This window comes from Mandrillus leucophaeus, unplaced genomic scaffold (genome assembly GCF_000951045.1).
Source record: "Mandrillus leucophaeus isolate KB7577 unplaced genomic scaffold, Mleu.le_1.0 Scaffold265, whole genome shotgun sequence".
NCBI lineage: Eukaryota > Metazoa > Chordata > Mammalia > Primates > Cercopithecidae > Mandrillus > Mandrillus leucophaeus.
Genome location: NW_012102754.1, coordinates 486,779 through 497,219, shown reverse-complemented (window position 1 = coordinate 497,219; position 10,441 = coordinate 486,779).

Sequence of the window (10,441 nt, the reverse complement as noted above, 5' to 3'; positions counted from 1 at the left end):
GCGGGAGGTGGGGGAGGTGGGGGGCGGCGGGAGCCGGGCCATCCGTGCGCGTGTCTGTGTAAGAAGAATAGGGGACATCAAGCACCTCGTCTCACCTCCTCCCACCGCTCCAGACCGAACCTAGACGCGAGGGCTGGGATATTGGTCGTGCCCAGTCCCTCCCAGCGCAGCCCGGAGCAGGCACAGCATCAATGGAGGGGCAGTGGGGAAGAGTGGGCCCCAGACTTGCCTTCCTTGTGGTGGTTGCCGATGAGCAGTGGGGTGGGGCGGTCAGTGGGAGCAGGGTCAGGTACTGCGGCCGATTGAGATGAAAGGTTTGGTACACCGTAGGTGAGAGGGAGGATGTGAGGGCCGTCCTTGTGTGCTGTGACGGTCTGGAGGTGTCAGCAGCAGAACCAGTGCTGGGGGCCTCAGGATTTGAGAAGGGGTTCTTGGGATCACATCCTCCCTGTGCCCTCCCACTGAGCAGAGCAAAAAGGTACCAGAGCCCAAGGTGGAAGCTGGTGGGCAGTGAGGGGCTAAGGGTGGTGGTTAACAGGAGGGGCCAGGCCTGTGCACGGAGAGAGCTGAGCAGGAAGCCAAAGCTAACAAGCAGTGGCCTCCCTCTTCCTCCCACTTCTGCTTCCTCTCAACGTGGATATGTGTATGCCCTTGATACATGTGTACTCGTGTGCCCCATGTGTGGGTGTGATGTGTGTATCTGTGGATGGCTTACCTGGGCCATGAGGCAGACGCCGATTGAGGCAGGAGATGCATGGATCATCTCACTCTAGAACAGGGAAGACCTCAGCGCTCATTGAGTCTACTGAAGCCCATTTTACAGATGTGCAAAGCGAGGTCCAGAGACACAAGAGCCACATCTGTCTGCCACCAGTTAGACCTAGACAGAGGTTGATTTTCTCCCTACCCCAGACCTTGAGTAATCTAGAGTTGCTGCTTAGGTAGGGCCTTAAATGCCCACTCCAATTTGGCTGGGTGAGGGTGAGGAATCTTGATTATCTAGTTCATTCTCTCCCATGATCATTTCCCTCACCATCACCTCCACCAGAGCAGGAATCTCTGTGTTTCCATCTAGCGGATGTCTTGAGCACCCTGGGAACGGGAAGCTCATTGCCTGTCCTAGGAGCAGACCTCTGACAATTGGCAGGAGCCTCACCTCCACCCAAGACAGCCATGAGACCAACCTCTTGAGCACTCAAAGTCTCACCAAACTCTGTCCCAGAGGCCACAGCTCTGGCACAACTTGCATGAAGCCTCCAGGCCTCTCCAACAACCCTCTGGCCCTCCCAACCCCGGGTTCAAGCCACTCAAACTCTTCTTGGATGAGCCAGGGATCTTGGAACCAGTGCTGACACCCCATTCCTCCATCCTGAGAGGCTTCTGAGCTCAGGGGCAGAGTAGATTCAGAGAGGCCTCCTTTCACATCAGGCCACTTCTGCTTCACACTTCAGAGACAGCCCAAATCTGTCTCCTCCCTCTAATGCCTACCCTCCCCCTGTCTTTCCACATCTTATTCGTTTAGTGCCCAACTCTATCTCCTCCTCCAGACAGCCTTCCCTGATTGCTCCAAGCAACTCGACCCTTCCCCCTCTAACTCCACCCTTCAGCCCTACCCACCTCCCAGGCTGGGCTATTCTGGCCATCCTATGAGGTCAGGGGCTGGGGTCTCTATATTCCCATATTCCTTACAGTCCAGTGCAGGAGCTGGGTCCACAGAGAGAGGAGAAGGGACTCAACCAGGACTGGGTGAGGGCAGGCTGGAGTGAGGGGTCCCTGTTTCCCTCCTTGCTTCTCCTTCCTCCCTGCCAGCTACCAATCGCTCCCTCATGGAACGGACACCAGGCAATGCTGCTCTAGCTGGACTCGGTGTGACTGCAGGGGTTGGGGGGGGGTGCCAGGAGTTATCAGAGTCATAAAATGGCAGCTGCAAAGTTCAGGTTGAAGGCCCAAGGCTTATCACTCCTGTTTATGGTGCCCTGACTTCAGCCCTTTCACCCTCCTCTGGAGAAAAAGGAGGCAAAAAAAAAAAAAAAAAAAAAAAAAGGAAAGAAAACCTCCAGTGTCTCAGAGGAGGAAGTCTGCCCCAAGGTCACCTGTCAAGCCTTCCAGTGCCCCTGCCCCCCCAGACAGCAGGCACAGGGACTCCTCATCCAGAAGCAGAGCTGCTCAGGGCAATGCCCAGCACAAGGCTGGGGGAGGAGAGTTACAGGCCTCCTCCTGGGAAAATCCTCTATCTGGTGTGGGAGACCAGACCCAGTGACATAGGAGGAAGGGCCCAGATGGATGTGGGGTACAGTCTCCTAGAACCGGGGGAGGGGTTGCTGAGAGGAACAGTCAGTGGAGGCTCCCTGGAAGAAGCAGGACGGTTCTCTGAAGAGTTTGACCAGATGAGCCAATCTTTCACCCTAAACCATAAAACAGCCTCTGTTGACAGGACCAATGGGCCTGGCCCCAGAAGGAGGAGTCCCGGGAGCTGGGAGAGGCTTGGCTTCTCCCCTACTCTGAGGTTGATTAGTGGCCACCAGCTCCTGAAGGCCTCGCCCTGCCACCGGCATCCTGCTGCCCCCACCACCTGACTCTACCCTCTCCAGAGGCTGACCACGGCTGCCCAGGCCCTCTTGGCCCCCAGCAGGCCACCCTATGAGCTTTGGAAAACATGGCTGCATCTGGGTCAGGTTCCTCCTCAAGTGAGGTTACCACCTCAGTGAGGCCTGGCCAGGGCTCCCAGGGTACCATGCTGGAAAAGCAAGCCCCTTTGAAAGTTTCCACCCTCCGGTCCTGGTGCACTAAGACTAGGCCTTCTCTGAGGTTTGTAGGGCATCCTTGGGGAGCCCAGGCTGGGGACAGGAGAGCTGGTCCTCACTCCACTCCATGGCAATGGCTTGACCTTGGGAACGTCTTTAACCTCTGTGGAAGGGCCTCAGGGTCCTCACCACAAAAGGGAAGGTGAGAGGCCTCAGCCCAGTGTGCAGGAGAAGCGGGAGGAGAGGGTTGGGCTAGAGCCAACTCTGCCTCCTGAGTGGGATATAATCTACCCCTGGAGCACCAGGGTCTCTGTGAAATGAGTTTGTCTTTCAGGCAGGACTTCTGTGAGCTCTGAAGGAGGTAAAAGCTGTGAAAGTGGCTATGTGAACTGTGTGACCGTCATCCCTTCTCCTTCGTCCCCAGCTTGGGAGCCCTGTGGAACCTTATACAGCTATTTCTGGCCCTCATCTGCCCAGGGGTTCCCAGGGCAGGCAGGAGTCCTGGGCTTAGGGGAGGTGTCCTCATGAGGTGGCCAAAACATTTTGGGGGTAAGGCTCCAGGCCTAGATAGGCAATGGGGCCTCTCAGAGCAGATGGGCCTTCACACCATGGGCAGCCTCAGTGGAAGTCCAACATGGGCCATGAGACAAGGGTAGGGGCGCTAACCTCTACCTGCCACAACTCTGCCATTGCTGGACCCTTCACTGTGGCCCCTTTGGCCATGGAGCAGGAAATGGGGCCTGGGGACTATGCAAAGCCTAGTCCCTTTCTTAACCCCTTCTGTTCAACCCCCAGATTCTGCCTTACTCTATTTGACTTCCAATACAAAATGATTTTTATTGTACCTATTAAAAATGTCAGTATGTACAAACTCTCTCACATAACTTAGAAGTATTTCTTTTCTTTTCCTTTTTTTTTTCTTTTTGAGATGGAGTCTTGCTCTGTCACCCAGGCTGGAGTGTGGTGGTGTGATCTTGGCTCACTGTAACCTCCAGCTTCCGGGTTTAAGCGATTCTCCTGACTCAACCTCCCTAGGAGATGGGATTACAGGCTCCCGCCACCACGCCTGGCTAATTTTTGTATTTTTAGTAGAGACAGGGTTTCGCCATGTTGGCCAGGCTGCTCTCGAACTCCTGGCTTCAGGTGATCTGCCTGCCTCAGCCTCCCAAAGTGCTAGGAATTACAGGCCTGAGCCACCGCGCCTGGCCCCTTAGAATTATTTCTGAAGAAGAAAAAGCATTTTAATCTCTCCACCACGTGTATAGTGTTTCAAATTTTTACTTTTTTGGTGAAAATTTATAAACAAGCAGAGAGAATATTATAATGAAAGCGCAAATACCCAATTCCGAGGTTTGACTATTGTTAACATCTAACAAGTAATATATGCTTCATTTGCTTTTGAGCTGAAGTATTTTAAAGTAAATTATAAACTTCCTGACCTTTTACCCCAGATCATTTCAGAACGCATCTCTAAAACCAAAGGACACTCTTCTATATAACTATCATAGTGTCATTACCCCTAACAAAATTGACAGGAATTGCTTAATATCTTTCAAATATCCCCAGCTGGAATGTAATGAAGCGCCACAGGACGAGTGGTGATATTATCCAGGGCTTGGTCTTCTCGCAGGAGTTTCATGTCTGCGTCTGACAGGACTGTCCAGCGAGCTGGAAGGGAGAAAGCCAGGTGCCTTGGCAGTGAGAGTCAGGCTGGGCTCCACTGGGCAGGACCTAGTCTTTTCATGCAGCCCATCTCATGCTGCCTATTATCTCTCAGGAAGTGCCTCCTACTACCTAACTTCAAAACAAGTTCTTCCTGCACAGCAGGTCACCAGAGGAGGGGGAAGAGGTCACCAACCAACCTCCATGTACTAAGGACTCATAGCCTTGTGGCTGCCTGTGCTGGAGTCCAGCCCTCTGCAGGTGGCTCCAACACCAATGTCACCCACAGGCACTGTGTTTATAAGCTGAGTCCTGCAAACTCAGTTCCCTAGGTGTGGCCAGGATCACAAACAAGCAGCAGAGGATTTAAACTAAATGCTTAGCCTGTGTTCCTCTGCAAATAAAGGCTGCATGCCCCCGAAAGAAACCTTCCAAGAAGAACCCTTAGATGGGAACAAGCTAAATGTCTGTGCTCGGGTTCTGCTAATTATGAGAGCCCTTGTCTTGATATCACTCTGAGATGTGGAAAGTTCTTCTTCTCCCGAGCACAATCCTGTATCCCTCTGTCTCCCCCTCTTCCTCCCCAACCCCATCAACCCTCACACAGCAGTTCTCATTCTCCTCTTCTACCAGAGTTCAGCCTTCCCCAAGAGGAAGTGAGTCTGGCAAAAAAAAAAAAAAAAAAAAAAATGAATTTGCAGCGGGGAGGCTTTGGGCTGTTGGCAAAGGGATGTAAAGATACAAGGAAGAGAAGAGAAATCAGTACAGGGCGAAGCTAACTGGCAGACTCGAGACCTCTGGTGGGTGTGGCTGACACTTGTCAGAGGTAGGAACTTCAGCCTGCCTGGGGTTATGCAAGGCACTACAGCTGTGGCTAGGCTTGGGTGTGGACGGCAGGGGCAGCCTGGCATGAGGACGACTAGAGCTTTGACAGTCACTGCTAATGTTCCTGGTGCCTGGCTGGTGTCTTTTACATGTGACCCTCAACCCCAATTCTAGAAGTAGGTGGTATTGTTGTTGTCCCCATTTTATAGATGAGGTTGAGTAAATTGCCCAAGTCATCCAGACAGGAAGCGGCAGACAGTCTCATTCTGGAACCTGTGGTCTGAACTAGGCTCTGCCACCTCATGAAGAGGGGCGACTACTTCCAGGGTGGGCTATGGCATGCATGTCCATGCTGTGCTGGGACTTTAGATATTTTTAAAATTAGTAAAATGCACAAATCTGAATTGACAGCTCAGTGAATTGTGACATATGTGTACACCTGTGTCACCACTGCCCAGGTCAAACTATTGCACACTCCCATCACCCTAGCAGGCTGCTCCACAGTGAGGGGAAGTCTTATTTTGACTTCCTTTAGCGCTTTCTGCAAAGCTGGGAGCATGTTTCTCCTCTCTTTTGTGACTCCTGGATCCCATGATCCAACTTACCTTCGTATGTCCTTTACCTGCCCCTTTCCTGCCCTTTCCTCCTCCCACCTTTTCTCTCCTCTCTCCCTTCTTGCCTCCCAACTACAAGGTCTGCACGTCCTCGCCCACTCACATGCAAAAGCCAGCAAGGATGGGAAGCTGGGCTGCTGTCCTGTGTGCCTGTGATCACACTGCTTTCTCTCTGGCTCCTCCATTCCCTCGTGTCTCTTTTTTACCCCATGATTTCAGCAGGGAGCTGGCGGAGTAGAGCAAATAAGTCATGAGATATGAGATGGTTTCTGTAAAGGGCTGGGGTCATGGGGGAGAGGGTAAATGGAACCACTCCTGAGCCTCCTGTCCTCTAATTCCCATTTCCCTGCCTCCATTAACAGTCGCAGGCAGGAAAAAAGTAAAATAGCCCTCTTGACAAACCTCAGAAGCACAAATCATCCATGGAGGCTCTGCATGCTTGGTAATTTGCAGACAATTTTTTCTCCTGCCTCACCTTATCCAGCCTGCTGCATTTTCTGCTCTTCTCAGAGACCAGCTGCTCCTCAGAGGGACTCATGCTTCCTGCTGCGCTACTTGGCTCCTCCTGCCCTAGTTCCCTGGCCCCAGATGACGAGGCTGGGGCTTCTGATTCGAGGCAGTAGCTGTGGTCTCAGGCTTCCCTTGAGGAGATTGAACATGGCCTACGAACCTGAGCGTGGCCCACCCTGTCTTTCAGAGCCCCTTGCATCTAACAGCTACAACTCCCAGCATCTTCACCCATACCCCCATCACCACACCTAGCCTTTGCTCCAGATATCAGAGAACCCCACACGGAGAGGCAAAAGCAGGGCTTTCTCTCTAGCCCCTCACCAATTCCTGTGCCGGACTGAGCTCCAAAAAGTAAGCTTAAAGACAGCCTGACCCTGCAGTTGAGCTGAGGCTGGAGAGTTTTGGGCCAGGCTGGGCTCTCAACACCTTCTTTAGGACAGGAGTTCCTAAGCCCAGAAGGAACCCAGGCAAGACTGAAGAAGTCCACAGCATCTCCTCCATCCTGATCTTCTTCTGTCCTCTGCCATGGTGTTAGCTGGATGTGGGAGGTGAATGACAGGGAGTTGGCAGGAGAATCCTGAGTCTAGTTGGAGACAGGAACTAACCAAGTCTTGTTCATTCCACCTGCCCCCTCCTCTCTATGCCCCCTCTTCTCTGTATCCACTGTCCTGCCCAGGCTTCATTAGTTCCTGCCTAGACTGGTGCAATAGCTTTCAGGCCCACCACCTGCAACCTGAGGGATCTTTGTAAAATGTGCATCCCCCATCCTCAGTCTCCTGGTTCAAGTATCTGTTGGCCCCCATGGCCTAGGAGTGAAAGCTCACATTGAAAACTGGCATTCCAGGCCCTTCCCAATCCTACCCCAGTCTACATCTCTCAACTTGTCTCCCGATGCCCCCGGAACTCCTTGCTGCAGCTACACCAGGCTTCTCGCAACCTTGCATGTATTAGGCATTTTCATGCCTCCATGCTTGCACACACGCTGCTCTACTTTCTGGGGTGCTCTTACTCCACTTCTAATTGTCTAACTCACACATCCTCCATGACCTACCTCTACAGAATGAGTACAGCATACCTTTTCTGTAGGAAGCCCAGACTCTAGCTATATCCCACCCTGGAACACTTCCCCAAGATCAGTAGGCTTGGCTATATTCAGCCAGGGAATTTTTCAACTCTCTCTGTGTGCCTGAAGTCCAGAGGGATAATGAGGATGTTTAGAATAGGGAAATAAGTAAGTGGGAGAGGAAGTCCAAAGTCTGCCTGAATTCCTTAGTGATAAGGACTAGAGGGAGCTGCCCTGGCCCGGTCCCTCAAAGGGCAATGGTTGACTGGAGGACCCAAGGCGAGGCTGTGGAGAAGGACTGATGCAGTCCAGACCAGCGGTCAGAGACTTAGGTCCCAACTGGGAATGCGCATTTGCTGGGTGACCTCAGGTCCCTCTTTGGGTCTCCATTTCCTCTACCCCTCCCCAGATAGGGCTCAACACTAAACTAAATTGTGACAAAGAGAGAGCTCATCTTCCAGACCACACCCACTTTTTCATAAACACCACAGGCTTCAGTACCCACCCCTCCTTTCTCTCCAAACTGCCTCTAAGGAAAGGCTCTGTGTCTGTGCAGCTGAGGGAGCAGAGCTGGCTGGAGAAATTGACCCAACACTCTTCTACCCTCAGAGAGTTGCAAGCCAAAGCTGCCGGAAATTCTAGGCACCCATGGTGATTGGGAAACAAATATTTCTTGGCACACTACATGGCCACAGTCCTGGCTTAAGATGGCCCAGAAAGTGAGGGAGTCCATTGTCCTGTCCTCAGAGGGCAAGGCTGGACACTTTTGTTTACAGCGACCAACAGAAAACTCAACTGAGCCAAGCTATAAAGGCAAGGCATCAGCTCATGTTGCTAGCAGTAGGGCTGGTTTCAGGTATGGCTGCATTCACAGACCCAGACAATATTAAGAGAACCTGATTTTTCTCCATCTCTCTATTCTGCCTTCAACTGTGTAGTTTTCATCCCTGTGTTCCACTTGTCAACAAGAAGACAGCAGAAGCTTGAGCCCTTGCTTCCTTTAAGGTTTCCAGTCCAGTGGGAAAAAGCAAATTCACTTGCTTAATCACTTAATCCAAAGTCCCAGGAGTGAGCCTCCCGGCTCTGAGTAGCCTGACTCGGGCTATGTGTCAGGCAGTGGCCAGGAATGCTCTGATTGACTTAAGCCTTGGTCACATGTCAATCCCCTGGAAAAGAGTTCATCAGCACTCCATGAACTAGAAGTAGGGAAGGAGGTTGTTTCCTAGACACAGAGGAGAACATGGCACCAGAAGAGAGCAAAAGATGGTGGAAGGCAGAAACAATAAATATCCACTAACATCCATCCTGTTTTCAGGTTACAGTGTCATGAGAGGTGAGAATGGACAGGAGAATCAGGAGAGGCTGGAAAGGGGCCAGAAAGTAGAATGAACCCTATTGCTGGTGGGAAATGGGGTTGGGATGGTACCTTGGTGAGAAACGTGCTCCAAGACAGGCAAGACAGACCAATGATGGCATACAAGGCAGGGTGGCCGGTACCCAGGTTCCTCTTCCAGAAGCCACCTCTGAGATCTACCTGGCCACTCTTCCCCCTATACTTGAGGATGAACCAGCCACAAATCCCTTGAGACAGAGTGTCTTCAGCATTTCAGCCTGAGTAACCCTTATGGAAAAGAGAGGAAGCACATGACCCCAAAGAGGAACCACAGACACAGTTTCCTTGAAGCCTCCTGTCTTTTAACAGTTATACGAATAACTGTATCATGCTCCATCACACAACTGTGTTACTTTCAATACGTTTTAAATGACTTACCAGCTAATGTCTTTACCCTGGTTGGCTGGTAAAGGTGCAAGATGGAGCTCATGTTCACTGTGCAGCTTTCAGGGCAACACAGGTGAGGTCTGGATTCTGGGGAAATCTAAAGGAGTCTTGGAGAGGGAGGCCTTCCCTGGACCTGGACGAGGTCAACCATGGTGCTAGCTGCTTCTGGGAGTGTTGGCCTTCAGGTGACCTGTGAGACAGAAGCTCTACCAGAGGCTCTCAACAGGAATGAGAGAGCTGTTTGGGGTGGAAGGGACTTGGCTGTACAGCCTCTTAGGCACTGAGTTGTTCAGCTTCAGCTTGGACCCCTCTCCCTCCACAGCAATGGATTGCTGGCTGCCAGCTGGGATGCACATCCCAGTAAATGGAGCTGATTTACTTAAAACAATGGTCAAAGTACTAAGCACTTTGGTGCCTGCAGGCCAGGAGGGACTTCCTTAAAGGAAGGTCCCCCACCTATGTTCTTCCCACAGACCCACTTCAAGAAATCTCTAAGTCAGCAGGGGAGGTGGTTGAAGCCCATGTAGCCTACAGAGAAACTGAGGCCTAGGGAGGTAAGGATCCTGTCCCAGGGTGGGAGGGACAAGTTGGAGGAGACACTGAGAATGTCCGACTCTGGAGTGGTCTTGCTGGACTCTCTCCTATGGCCCTGGTGGAAACCAACATTCTCCCCAGGCAGAGATGAGGAAACTGGTGTGGGGTTGCCGGGGCCAGCAGCCACTTTTCTAAAGCCAAAGACGCAGAAGCTGCTGCCAGCCCAACGCTTCCTCCATGGAGGCCTTCACCCACCCTAACCCATCTAAGAGCTCCCAAGACCTACATTTTTCTGGCTGTTCCCAGACAGCCATCACCCCCACTCACATGTCTTCCACAAGGTCAGTGTCCCCAGTCACCATGGTCTGACCCACCCCTGATCCCTGGCCAGGGTACAGGGAGGGGCAGGGGAGAAGCTTGGGCTTTTCCATCCCTTCTCTTCACTTTCCAGAGACAGGGGAGGCCTGGTGGGATCCTAGAGGTGCTCTCTTACTTCCTTAAACCTCCCTACCCTCAGTAGATCTGGTATAGCTTGAATTATTTAGAAACTAAAAAGGAGACAGGTGAGGTCTGGGCAAGGAAGGCCAGAGTCCCCTTCCTAGCCTGGTGACCCAGGGGACTGAGCACAGAATCCTGGAATGACAGCAGCTGGAAAATACAGCTAGACTCCTGGATTCTTCCTGGGGCTGGCACTGGAAACCAGAGGCCA